Raw genomic sequence first — 13,270 nt, 5'->3', positions numbered from 1 at the left:
TTCAGTGGAAACAGCACAGGCATAGGAGTCAAATGGGGATTAATAATAATGGCATTTGTTAAGCACTTGCTATATGTAAAGCACTGTTCGAAGCGCAGGGAAGGATTCAAGGTGATCAGATTGTCCCAAGCAGGGCTCACAGTCTTCATCCCCATTTTACAGATGAGGTCACTGAGGTACAGAGAAGTTAAGTGACTTGTCCAAAGTCACCCAGCTGACAACTGGTGGAGCCGGGATTTGAACCCATGACTTCTGACTCCCAAGCCCATGCTCTTTCCATTGAGCCACGCTTCTTCCCTAAAAAAATTATAGTAATGATGGCATTTGTTAAGCACTTACAATGTGCCAATCACTGTTCTAAGCACTAGGGTCAATACAAAGTAATCAGGTTGTACCATGTGGGGCTCAGAGTCTTCAACCCCATTTTACAGATGAGGTAACTGAGGCCCAGAGAAGTTAAGTGACTTGCCCAAAGTCACACAGCAGACCAGTGGCGGAGACAGGATTAGAACCCACGACCGCTGACTCTCAAGCCCTTGTTATTTCCACTAAGCCATGCTACTTCTCGATTAAGATTGTAAGCCCCGCGTGGGACAACCTGATCACCTTGTATCCCCCCAGTGCTTAGAACAGTGCTTTGCACATAGTAAGCGCTTAACAAATACCATTATTATTATTATTACTAATACAAGGTATTTCACAAGCCCGTTTTGAAGCTAGATGAAGCATAAAGATCTAGTGGATAGAGCACAGGCCTGAGAGTTAGAAGGACCTCAGTTCCAACTCTGGCCACTTGTCTGCTAAATGACCTGGGACAAGTCGCTTACCTTCTCTGGGCCTTAATTACCTCATCTGTAAAATGGGGATTAAGACTGTGAGTCCATGTGGGACATGGACTGTGTCCAACCGATTTGCTTGTATCCACTCCATTGCTGAGTTCAGCGCCTGGCAACACAGTCAACACAAACAAATACCACAAGTATTATTATTATTATTAGTTTATAATAGTAATTAGTAGTAATATAGTAAATAGTAAATATAGTATAGTATAGTAGTAATATAGTAAATAGTAATTAGTTTAGTAATATAACAAATTATTATTAGTTATAGAGAAGCAGCGTGGCTCCGTGGAAAAAGCCCGGGCTTTGGAGTCAGAGGTCGTGGGTTCAAATCCCGGCTCCGCCACTTGCCAGCTGTGTGACTTTGGGCAGGTCACTCCGCTTCTCTGGGCCTCAGTTCCCTCATCTGTAAAATGGGGATGAAGACTGTGAGCCCCTCGTGGGACAACCTGCTTACCTTGTATCTACCCCAGCTCTTCGAACAGTGCTTTGCACATAGTAAGTGCTTAACAAATACCAACATTATTATTATTATTAGTTTGATAATTGTTCAAACCAAACTGCATGAAAATGATCAGGAATTAAAGTTCTGTTACCATCCCATGGATTATGGACAGAGCTTCCCTCCCATCAGGAATAGAGGGTGAGCCTTGGTCCAAAAAACGTGCACAGATGAATTGATGATTGTGCTACTGGCTTGGAGAGTGCCTCTAGTAGGTTCTCTGTCTCTGCAAGTCATGTTACTGCAAAGGTTAAAAGTGAAAAGACCTTGTAGATGGGTGAAGGTGTAGTACATTGCCAGTGTCTATGTGATCTTCACACTCACTCAGCAGCAACAGGAAGAACTGGGACTAAAAGGCAGGTCTCCTGATTCCCAAAGCATGCTCTTTCAACTGGTCCAACAGCAGAGCAGAAGTGGATTTGATATATATGTGTGTACGTCTATGTATAATCTATATCTACACACACATCCATATATCAATTGTTTGTATACATATGCACACACATAATAAAATAAGAATTGTTGAGCAGCATGGCTTAGTGGCAAGAACCTGGGCTAGGAAGTCAGACGTCGTGGGTTCTAATGCCAATTCTGCCACTTGGCAGCTGTGTGACTTTGGGCAAGTCACTGCACTTCTCTGTGCCTCAGTTACCTCATCTATAAAACAGGGATTAAGACTGTGAGCCCCACGTGGGATAACTCCTAGACTGTGAGCCCACTGTTGGGTAGGGCCCGTCTCTATATGTTGCCAACTTGTACGCGCTTAGTACAGTGCTCTGCACACAGTAAGCGCTCAATAAATACGATTGAATGAGTAACTTTACCTTGAATCTACCCCAGTGCTTAAAACAGAGCTTGGCACACAGTGTGCGCTTAACAAACACCATCACTATTATTCAGCATTTAGAACAGTGCTTGGCACATAGTAAGTGCTAACAAATATCATTATGATTAGATAGACCTTTGGTTTAATTTGCACTATTAATAATAAAAACCAGCTAGTATCTGACATTTGAGTTTTGGAGATAAAAAAACCTCTACGGAGAAATATGGTTCCTCATGTCTGAGATGGTAATGCCTGGGATTTTTGAAATGACAACTCTCAATATGCAGTGTTCGGGGTGCAGTAAGCCTGGGGAGGCTGGAGAGAGTCCTCAGGCTGCCAAGAGGGTCAACAAATTTACTTGCTATTTTGTCATACGTAAGTGTAGTTGCTGTTCAGGGAATCTGATTGACGTAAAAGCATCAAGTGCAGTGCGGCACTCTGCTTGTGGGCACTCAAACTGACGAGGACAATAATAATGATGAAAAAACGAATTCCAGAGCATACAATCTGATCCTTTCATATTGAAATTTACACCACCTTTCTACTACTCCTGTTAATATTTTCATAGCCTGTGGAACACACACATACACAAGGAAACTTCAAAATCTATATATTATCCCTAGAACATGATTCTGTTTCTCTCTAACACTTCACAGTGCTGCTGAGGTAGCATATCTCTCACATCTCTCATTCTTGCACTTCAAGAAGTTGAGCAGCTAAAAAAGAGTCTCATAAATGCAGGAACATTGTACAGCTACTAGTAAAACTACTACTAAAAAGCTATGGTACGCACTCACAAAATTTTAAGTCATCCTCTTTTTAAAAATGTAGGACAATGGATCTCTTCCATGAGAAATGGCGTGCTTTTAAAGGACTTACAAAATCATATACCTTAAGAATATTTACCCAATATTCAATTTACCATTGTTAGACTTTTTTAATGGTATTTTTTTAAGCAATTACTATGTGCCAGGCACTTTGAAAAGTGCCAGGGTAGATTCAAATTTGGACACAGTTCACAATCCATATGGGGATCACAGTCTTAACCCCCATTTTACAGATGAGGCACCTGAAGCACAGAGAATTTAAGGGACTTGTGCAAGGTCAACACAGTAGACAAGTGGGAGAGAAGGGACTCCAACCCAAGTCCCCTGAATTCATTCATTCAATCGTATTCATTGAGTGCTTACTGTTTGCAGAGCACTGCATTAGGTGCTTGGAAAGTACAATTCGGCAACAGATAGAGACAATCCCTTCTCAACAACGGGCTCACAGTGTAGAGGGGGGAAACAGACAACAAAACAAGTAGACAGGCATCAATATCATCAAAATCCACTTTGAATCTCAGGCCTCTACTCTTTCCACAAGGCCACTCTGCTCCCCATACTCTGATGACAGTCTTAAAAAGAGCCCCTCATTTAAAAATTGTGATTCTTATCTATTTAGGCTCCCCCCACCCCTCCACTGGTCGGCAATTTGTGGACTGAGCTCTGTTGAATCAGTTTAGTTACCTATAGATGAGACTAAATTGAGCTCTACAGTCTATGTCCGTTTTTACACAGCGAAAATTATACACCTGAAACAAAATTAACAGGAGTGGGCTTTATTCAGGACACACTTTTCACTTCAAAATTAAAACATCTCGCCTTATTTATAACATTAAGGCCTCAGCCCATTTGAAACAATATAATCGGCAAGCGAGCCTATTTTATTCCGCTTCCCCAGTTCTGCATGTAGTCCCCAAGAACTTAAACAGGATCATTCTCCAAGTAGGTTGACTTTACACACATGCAGCGTTTCCAGGTTTTATGTCAAATTAAATTTGGATGAAATCTGAATTTCCTTTTAAGCAAATCCACTCACACAGTTAGTTTTCTGGAGTTTCTCCAACTGCATGTCTTTCTATACATCTGTGTATTGTTCATTTTAAACTATAAGCTCACTGAGGACACAAATTCTATCGAATTTTATTTTAGGTTGCCAGCACAGATACCTAATATCAGTATTAAGAAGAGCCATTTAATGATGATTTGACAATTCATATGCTTTAAAAGTGAGCTGAAAATTTCATTTTCACCACACAGAAAATAGTATGCATTATACCTTGTTATTTTAGCAGTGCCATGTGTGCTGCAACAGTTAAGGGTCTGTCAATGTTTCCATTATAAACTCTGGTTTTCAGGGGTTTGTATCTTGGCCTACAAAAATAGATTCGGGTCTGTAACTTGGCATACAAAATACTAGTATCAGCCCAAGAGAACATTTTTTGTTCCAAAGATGAAAATACAAATCTGTTTAGTAGTTTTAAGTTGTGAGCGTGTCAAAAAAAATTAAGTCAAGGGATCTTAGAATACTTAAAAAAAAAACCCTTAATCCTTATCTTCTATAATAAAATATCACTTCATTTTAGAATTGTGAAATTCTGTAAATAATTAGATTAGAATCTGAGTCAATGATATGGGGAAGCACAGACAACCTAAGATAGGTACTATTCCATTAAAAATGTTGTTTATGGAGGTACAGTTGTTACAATAATAATGGCATTTATTTAATGCTTACAATGTGCAAAGCATTGTTCTGCAATTAAATAGTTGTCATAATTAAATAGTCTCCAAGTACTCATTGATAGTAAAACACAGCCAATTCCATGTAATGGCAATTTTCATCAGGTAGAGGGAAATAGCAATTTAGAGAAAACCTAAGTACAGATTTGCTACATATTTCTAGAGACATTAGAGTTCACAAATAATTAATACACGCCTAAAGAAGTTTCACAATTAATGTAATAAAGTGATTTTAAGAAACTGATACTCTCTCCATTTAGTACTCAATTTATAAAGTTTTGTTTAGAAAAATACACAATGATGTATCAAAAATGTTCATACAATTGGGGTACTGATGCATATTGAGAACCTTAATTATAAACCAAATAATAAACAGTATACGTATGAAATTCTAAATTCACCCAGAAATGGCTGGTTATGGGAAAGAATGGTTAGAATTAGCCATGAGACTACAATCAAGCCTGTCCCACAAAATTTTCCTCTCTCACCCATGGGACTTTGGTTTGCCAACCATGGCTGATTTTGGTAGCCTGAGTTGGTAATACCAAACGACTACTGGTCAGAAGGGAATCTGAATTTTTTTTTTAATCACACCAGGAAATCCAAGGAGATCCATGACCAAAAAAAAAAAAACTAAAAAAACTAGATTTTGAAGACTGTAAATTAATCCTAGTCTTAGTCCAATTACAAACCAAATCACTTTAAACACTTACATTAAATGCTGAGATTGCACTATGCTTCTTGACATTACTGAAACAGTAGTTCATTAGCTTTACACGGGAAGCATATAGCATATGATAACAATACAGTTATGGTAACAGTGGGCTTTAAACAGCTAAAATAATTTTCTTGGGAAACGCTAATGAGATACTTATTTGGTAAGACTGGAGCCACAATTGATGAGTGTGCAAATTAGTTGAAGGGAGTGTGCAAATGACTTGAAATCAATCCATCACTGGTACTGTCTGCAGAGCACGGCACTAAGAGCTTGGAAAAGTACCTCCCAATAGAGCTGCAGGGAGCATGCAGTTCCAGGTAACATTATGAATGACCACTGAATCCAGTGATTACTCAAAACAATAAAATAAAAAACAAAATTGAGTTCACAGTGTTCAGAATGGACACTCAAAATTCCAGTTAGAATCAATCAGTGGTGTTTATTAAGGGCTTACTATGTACAGAGCAATGTACATAGTCCTTGGCAGAGTACAAAACAACAGAGGTAGGCAGATATGTTCCCTGCCCACAATGAGTTAGAAAGCAATTTAGTGGTAGGCAAGAGAGACCTACCTAATTAAACTCTTAACGGTGACAAAGAAAGAAAAAAAAGTGACAAAAAAAATGGTGACAAAGGTAAGAAATGCATTACTGGGCCAGTCCACCGAGGAAATCCAGCCCAATATTCTGTCTCAGATACTGGCAGCAGGATGCTTGAAAAGTTGTGTGAAATAGTTGCAGTCCTTGACATCCATCCTCATGGATTAGGGGATTCCTGATAATAAGATACCCCTCTACATCTCTGACTTTCCCTCTGGTGGAACATTATAGACCACTCTCACATGGCCTGATCTAAATTCCCCTTGAGTGGACTGCGCAATTTACTGTAAAAGCTGGGACCTAAGGTGCTGGTTTACTACATTTTACTGAATTTTGGAGTTTATCAAGCATCACAGTGGATAGCATTCTATATGACAGAAGATCAGAACTAAAACAAGGCCATGCACTTTTTGTTCTAAAATAATTAGATTTAGCTGTAAGACAATCTTTCTTTAAAAAGTGATTAAGGTGAGTGCTAAAATTAAGAAATTAGGGTGCGTGTAGCCATGATTTGGGTGTGCAAAAAAAGAAGGGTTTTAATTCCAAATTTTCACTATTTTGCTATCTAAAGTATTTACAGAATGATTACTCTGTACAATGCCCTGTATTACTATTAATTGTATTTATTGAGAGCTTACTGTGTGCAAAGTACTGTACTAATCACATGGGAGGGTACAAGGGAGTTAAAAGACTTGATCTCTGCTTTCAGGTAATGTACAATCTACCAGGTGAGACAAACACTAAAATACATTACAGGGAAGATGAAGCAACAAAGTTTAAAGACCTGGACCTATGTGCTCCAAAATTGGGGTGAGGGGAACGAAGAAAGGTCAAGAAAAGTGTTCCTTGAATCATGCAAGGTGATATTTCTTAATTTTATTCTCTTTACTTATCAGACAGACAGTCTACAAAAAAGTGTCTAACAAATCTCCAACTGAACTCAGGAGATAAAATTAGAGCTGATGGGTGAAAGAATGAAAGCATTGGCGACATAAAGCAAAAGATTGCCTTTTCTAAACTCAATTAAAAGAGGGGGCTTCCTTTCTACACTTTCAAGGAAAAAAACAGGGGAAAAGCAAAGAAACAAGTAAAAATCATTCACAGTGGCTCAGTAGGTTTGGAAAGTCCTTAGCAAAGTTCCTGTGGAAACCAGGGGAAAACTGGAGCAAAAAACGAACCAAAGATAGACAGTAATTAAAAAAATACAGTTTTCCACCAAAACAGGCCAGAAAACAGCGGGAGCATCAGAAAAGGGCAGCTGTTTTAGGGATGAGCACATCTTGAGCGGGCTATCCATCAATCTGTCTCTCGGCAGATCTGGAAGGAATGATCCCAGATCTTGAAGTTGAGTCTCCTTCACTTTATCCCCTCCTTCACAGTGCTTTGCACACAGTATACACTCCATAAACCCTCAATAAATACCACTGATTGATATAAATAGGTCTTTGGATGTCTTAAGTGCTTTTCATCTGTGTCATAACTGCCAATCCGCAGGACTGCTGATAGATGCTTCCATCTCCTGGGTCTCCTATTTTAAAGGACAGAGGTAGGGGATTCAAGTGCTTCAACAGTTATTTTGTTGACAGCGGCTAATGGCTGACTAGAGAATCAAAACTTTTAAGCATTGTTTTCTAATTAATCCACATGTGTATCAGGTATAGAGAAAAAGAGAAAAATAAACATATGTACTTCCCTTTGTTTCTTACAGTGACACCACCGAGAGTGAGATATTGTGGATGTAGGTACGGTTGAAATGACTTGTGGGACATGAATTAATACCATGCTGATGCAATTACCATTTTCTCAGACTACCACTTTTCAAATTTGCCTCTGGTTATCAGGATCTTACCAAAGCCCCTGGCTCATGGAAAGCATCCTACCCTTATTACCGATAACTGCTGCAGTTATCTACCAAAAAGTTATTTTACCATACTGACACAATGTTTTACTCTGTCTTTAAAATGTTTGTTCTGATACCTTTTTGTGGCTGCTTCACTATTTTTCTCTACCCATTTCCAACTGCTCATATCCTCATTTGCCTTAAAAAATAATGTCTCCTCTATCTTTAAAAAATACAGCAATAACAAAAAAAGTCTTCTCCCGACTCCACTCTCCCTCCACCTATTGTCCCATTCTGGTCTAGATTTCTTAAATCGTTGAATACATGCACTGCCTCCATTCCACCTGCCATAATGACCCTCTACAACCTGCTTTCCACCCTCTTCACTTCCCAAGACCATGCTCTCCAAGGTCACCCAAGACCTCTTGCCAAATTTAACAGAATCATCCACAACCCCTCAGCTGCCTTCATTACTGTAGACTACTTCCTCCTCCAGGAAATACTATCCACCCTTAGTTTTACTAGCACAGTTTGCTCCTTCTTCTCATCTCTTTACTTTCTTCTTCTTGGGCTCTTTCCCAGGTTCTTCCACTGTCTCCCAATCCATAACTGTGCGCATCCCTCAAAGTTTTGTTCTATCATTCGTAGATAACATTTTTCTGCACACACCTCTTCACTCCATAAAAGCCTTTAATGGCTACCAATTCCTTTCTGCATAAAGCATAAATTTCTAAGATATTTAAGGCTTTAAGATATTCAGTCTACTCTGTCTTTCCTACTTATCCACCCTCTCCCATTACACTCCACTCATACTGTTTGCTCCTCCCAAGCACCCCTACGCACTGCCTGATTCTTGCTTCACCACCAACCCTTTGCCTACAGCCTTCTCCCTGCCCAGAATTCCCGCTCCAACGTCTGACAAACTACAGATCCCGTTATCTTCAAAGCCCTCCTACAATCACCAGTCAACTCTTCTCGCAGCATCTTTCCTGCTTTAAATTCCTATTCTGCTCAAGTAATAGCTCCTTACCTGCCACGTACATTCTGATGTACATATTATACATCGGCATATAAGACACAATCTGTAAATTATTTCAATGTCTATCTTCTCCAATAGGAGGCAAATAAATCAAGCACTGCAATCAAGCACTTGCGAGAAAATAATATAGGTGGTAGACACGATCCCTGCCTTTAAGGACTTTACAGCCCAACAGATGAATTTACAGTTTCACGGTCACGGTCTAACAGTCCAGGAAGACAGGGATGATCCCCACGCATTTGTGCTCTCCCTGAGCTGTGCATTAGTTGGCATGGTCCTTACCCTCAAGCAGTTTATAACCTTGGTGGATATGTACAAGAGATAGTGCTTAAAAAACAGAGTATGTATGGTATTATACGTAAGGGCTAGAAACATAATCAATCAATCAATCAATCGTATTTATTGAGCGCTTACTATGTGCAGAGCACCGCACTAAGCGCTTGGGAAGTACAAATTGGCAACACATAGAGACAGTCCCTACCCAACAGTGGGCTCACAGTCTAAAAGGGGGAGACAGAGAACAGAACCAAACATACCAACAAAATAAAATAAATAGGAAAGAAATGTACAAGTAAAATAAATAAATAAATAAATAAATAGAGTAATAAATATGTACAACCATATGTACATATATACAGGTGCTGTGGGGAAGGGAAGGAGGTAAGATGGGGGGATGGAGAGGGGGACGAGGGGGAGAGGAAGGAAGGGGCTCAGTCTGGGAAGGCCTCCTGGAGGAGGTGAGCTCTCAGCAGGGCCTTGAAGGGAGGAAGAGAGCTAGCTTGGCGGAGGGGCAGAGGGAGGGCATTCCAGGCCCGGGGGAGGACGTGGGCCGGGGGTCGATGGCGGGACAGGCGACAACGAGGTACAGTGAGGAGATTAGCGGTGGAGGAGCGGAGGGTGCGGGCTGGGCAGTAGAAGGAGAGAAGGGAGGTGAGGTAGGAGGGGGCGAGGTGATGGACAGCCTTGAAGCCCATGGTGAGGAGTTTCTGCCTGATGCACAGATTGATTGGTAGCCACTGGAGATTTCTGAGGAGGGCAGTAATATGCCCAGAGCGTTTCTGGACAAAGATAATCCGGGCAGCAGCATGAAGTATGGATTGAAGTGGAGAGAGACACGAGGATGGGAGATCAGAGAGAAGGCTGGTGCAGTAGTCCAGACGGGATAGGATGAGAGCTTGAATGAGCAGGGTAGCGGTTTGGATGGAGAGGAAAGGGCGGATCTTGGCAATGTTGCGGAGCTGAGACCGGCAGGTTTTGGTGACGGCTTGGATGTGAGGGGTGAATGAGAGAGCGGAGTCGAGGATGACACCAAGGTTGCGGGCTTGTGAGAGCCCATAATCTATGGAAGCTTCACAAATCCCTGTAATAATTATTTCTAACAGAAACCTGAACAATTCACTGAGAGTCAGCAAAGACCACTTGCTATTTGTCATGCATCCTTGGGTACAAAAGAAAAGCAATGACTATGGAAATTAACAAGGGATTTCCCTGCTAGTAAGAACCATGGGAGTAAAGCAGCGTGAGAAGCAGCGTGGCTCAGTGGAAAGAGCCCGGGTTTGGGAGTCAGAGGTCACGAGCTCTAATCCTGGCTCTGCCACTTGTCGGCTGTGTGACTTTGGGCAAGTCACTTAACTTCTCTGGCCCTCAGTTACCTCATCCGTAAAATGAGGACTAAGACTGTGAGCCCCACGTGGGACAACCAGATTACCTTCTATCTACTCCAGCGCTTAGAACAGCGCTTTGCACATTGTAAGCGCTTAACAAATACCATCATTATTATTTTTATTATTAAAGAAGAGCTCTGGCAACCACTGAAAAAGTTTTGTTGCCCTGAGCAGTTTCGCTAAATATTAAGGATCACTTCACGACACGGCATTCACAACCGAACTGAATGTGCTTGTCCGCTCCTTTGCCCATCGCTGTACAGCCTGGCTTTCTATTGGTCTAGTCTTGGCCCATCCGCTATTGGTCCAAAAGAAAAAGCCCTGTGATTACCGGGAGATCTGGGTTCTAGCCCTGATTCTCTCTGCTGGAGAACTCCGAAAATAGTCAGAGGCATTCAGTGAGCTAGACTGGCCCAGCAGGAATTCTGAAAAATCCCCACCATGGATGGTGAAGAGTTCAGTGGATCCCATGGCAAATTCCTTGCTGATACTTGCTGCTACAGCACATTCATTCAATCATATGTATTGAACGCTTACTGTGTGCAGAGCACTGTAGTAAGCACTCAGCACTGTACTAAGCACATCAGAAATAGACTGCAGTCCTATAGCCACAAATGGGTCTTGCTGGTAAAAAAAAAACAACAACCCACAAATGTACCTACCATTCATCTTCTTGAGCGTTTTGTAATGCCCAGGACCTGAAACTCATATTTTAATGTTTGTCTCCCCCCATAGGGTATAAATAATAATAATGGCATTTGTTAAGTGCTTACTATGTGCAAAGCACTGTTCTAAGCACTGGGGGGATACAACGTGATCAGGTTGTCCCACGTGGGGCTCACAGTCTTAATCTCCATTTTACAGATGGGGTAACTGAGGCTCAGAGAAGTTAAATGACTTGCCCAAGGTCACACAGCAGACATGTAGCGGAGCCAGGATTAGAACCCATGACCTCTGACTCCCAAGCCCGGGCTCTTTCCCCTGAGCCACGCTGCTTCTCAACGCCTTGAGGGTAGGGAAAGTGCCATTTTTGAAGTGTACTCATCCCAGTGCATAGTACAGTGCTCTGTACACTGCTATTCTGTACTTTCCTACTGCCTAAAACAGTCCACCAAAGTGGGAGTTCAAAAAATGCTAGTATTACAGTCAACCTAGACTCCAGGGAATGATTCAGATCCGTAGTCTCGAGGCAGCCAACTTTTCCTAACTCTTAGATTGTGAGTCTGCAGAAGATGGTAATTGTGGCAATCTGATTTTTTTTTTAATCAACCCAGCACTTAGCAAAGGGTTTGGCATAGATTTGGTGCCTAATAACACAACATGTAATACAAAGGAGACATGCAGATGACTATTAACACCTCCTCAGAATCACAGAAGTGCTAAGACTGTTAAGATATCTGAAAGAAGATAAAAAGAAGGAGGTTCTTATCCACCCACTCACTCCTGGCTCCAACTTGGGCCCCACTCCCAAGAAAGTCACTTACCATTGTAGCATCCATGACCCACACCTCTGCAGAAGCAGACAGGTGGCGAAGGAGCTTTGATAAATATTTAGAACTTGTTTAGTTGAGGTTTTTTCTTCTGTCTTTCCTCCTAGCTTATAAATCCCTTATGGGCAAGCACCATCTTCAAATTGTATGATTTTTGTGTATGGTGCTCCACCCCCCCAAAATAGTATAAACACACTGTTTGTAACCACATATCCTTGTACGGAAGACAGTTTTAATGAATTCACACATAGGGAGAGAGTTCAGATTAGTGTATGGAAATTAACTCTGAATTTCTTGACTTTCTGGTGTAATCAAATTCTCAACCTTAACTCTGCATTAACATCCTTTTCTGCATATAATTATCTACTCATTTCACTTTTCTAAAGAAGCAACAGTGCACTAATTGTCAGGGGAACACCAATTGTTAGTGTTAAAATTTACAAAGAATGTTAAAACACCACTGTCTGGTATTTTTTTCCTCTGATCTAGCTTCCTTTCCTCAACCCTTTAACAATATCTAGTTTCCCTCCAAGGAAAGGAAATACGCTTCCTACACCCACATGCAGCCTGCAAGAAATAAATTTCGCACCTCCCAAAATTATTAAAACATAATATGCATTTCTTGGGCAGTTCGTACACATTTGCTTATGTTGCCAATTCTGTCAGGTCCCAGAGAAAAAGTCTCTTATTAGTTCTACAATTAAATGATTCAACAACCATCCACACTGTCTTTGCCTTTTAACAGTTCCAATCAGTAGCAGATCTAGGTGTAATCAACAGCAGCAGGGGGTTTTAGGAAGCAAAACAAAACAAAAACAGTAGGAATCTTTACTAGTATTCAGGATACCAGGCAACGTTACAATATGCTTTAATCCAAGTTAGCCCAAAATAGAAAGAAATCTTGTTTTTACATACAAACAACATTTCAGCTGAAACAATAACTTGCACTGAGCTACTACCTGGAAAGCTGAGAACAATTTCAAGTGACTCAGTTTTACTTTAGATGGAAGGTATTTTTCCTTTCTAAAGGATCTTGTCTCAAAGATTAGACTATTTGCAACTTCCCTCAAGTTAGACTATTTGCAACTTCCCTCCCCTTATCTATAAAGTGCCCAACAGACTGTCTATTAAGTAAATACTCGGAAAATCCCTTTCTAGCCACTATCCACTTGAAAACCAGATGCAACCC

The 13,270-nt window shown here is 40.9% G+C and overlaps 1 protein-coding gene across 7 annotated transcripts in view; it reads right to left on the bottom strand.

Moving 5' to 3' along the window:
- TBC1D5 (TBC1 domain family member 5) overlaps positions 1-13,270 on the bottom strand; it is a 498,550-nt gene that overhangs the window by 314,255 nt on the left and 171,025 nt on the right. The window contains exon 6 of one of the 7 annotated variants that reach the window (XM_038759929.1): positions 4,271-4,365. The exons of the other annotated variants lie outside the window; for them this stretch is intronic. The gene's annotated coding sequence lies outside the window, so the exon portion shown is untranslated. The remainder of the gene's footprint in view (positions 1-4,270; positions 4,366-13,270) is intronic. 7 annotated transcript variants of the gene reach the window in all.

The sequence above is a fragment of the Tachyglossus aculeatus genome, chromosome 2 (genome assembly GCF_015852505.1).
Source record: "Tachyglossus aculeatus isolate mTacAcu1 chromosome 2, mTacAcu1.pri, whole genome shotgun sequence".
In the NCBI taxonomy this organism is placed as follows: Eukaryota; Metazoa; Chordata; class Mammalia; order Monotremata; family Tachyglossidae; genus Tachyglossus; species Tachyglossus aculeatus.
This window is presented reverse-complemented; position numbering and strand designations above follow the sequence as displayed.